This window comes from Penaeus monodon, chromosome 34 (genome assembly GCF_015228065.2).
Source record: "Penaeus monodon isolate SGIC_2016 chromosome 34, NSTDA_Pmon_1, whole genome shotgun sequence".
NCBI classification, from domain to species: Eukaryota; Metazoa; Arthropoda; class Malacostraca; order Decapoda; family Penaeidae; genus Penaeus; species Penaeus monodon.
The window spans coordinates 5,781,921-5,782,414 of NC_051419.1; the positions used below are offsets into that span (position 1 = coordinate 5,781,921).

General features: G+C 39.9%; 1 protein-coding gene across 1 annotated transcript in view; it reads right to left on the bottom strand.

Annotated features, from left to right (window-relative positions):
* The window catches only part of LOC119594537 (hemicentin-1-like), a gene marked incomplete in the record, with an annotated part of 21,635 nt that overhangs the window by 3,117 nt on the left and 18,024 nt on the right, over positions 1-494 (bottom strand).

The following is a 494-nucleotide window of genomic DNA, read 5'->3' on the forward strand; positions in this document are numbered from 1 at the left end:
CCTTTTTTTTTTTTTACTGAACTGGTTTACTAAAAGAGTAGAAATCGATATAGGTCGAATATTTGTCTATCTTTCAATATACCTACTTGAGTGTACTGGATTTATTCTACCGATTGTCGAGGATCTGCAAACAACAAGTATGTAAAGTGTGACTCTACTGATGATTCCGTTTTACGCCGAAGGACTCCCCCTCGAGATATAAAAAAATCGCCTACAGGATTCTGGTTTAACAATACCACCCTTGCTCCTTTTTTTTAATAAAATACTAATTATCATTATCCCTGAGGCGTCTTTATCACTTCTCTTCGACTTAACACGCATGTTTTGCAAACTGTACTTACCGCCACACTCTCCTTTGTGCATATTTGACTCACCGCGGGTCTGCAATAACCGTCGCAAGTCTGCCCTTTTCTCTGTTCGACTTACCGCACTTTTTTGCGTGTGTACTTCCCATCACGAGTTCTTCCATCTCCTTCTTTTTGACTTACCGCACA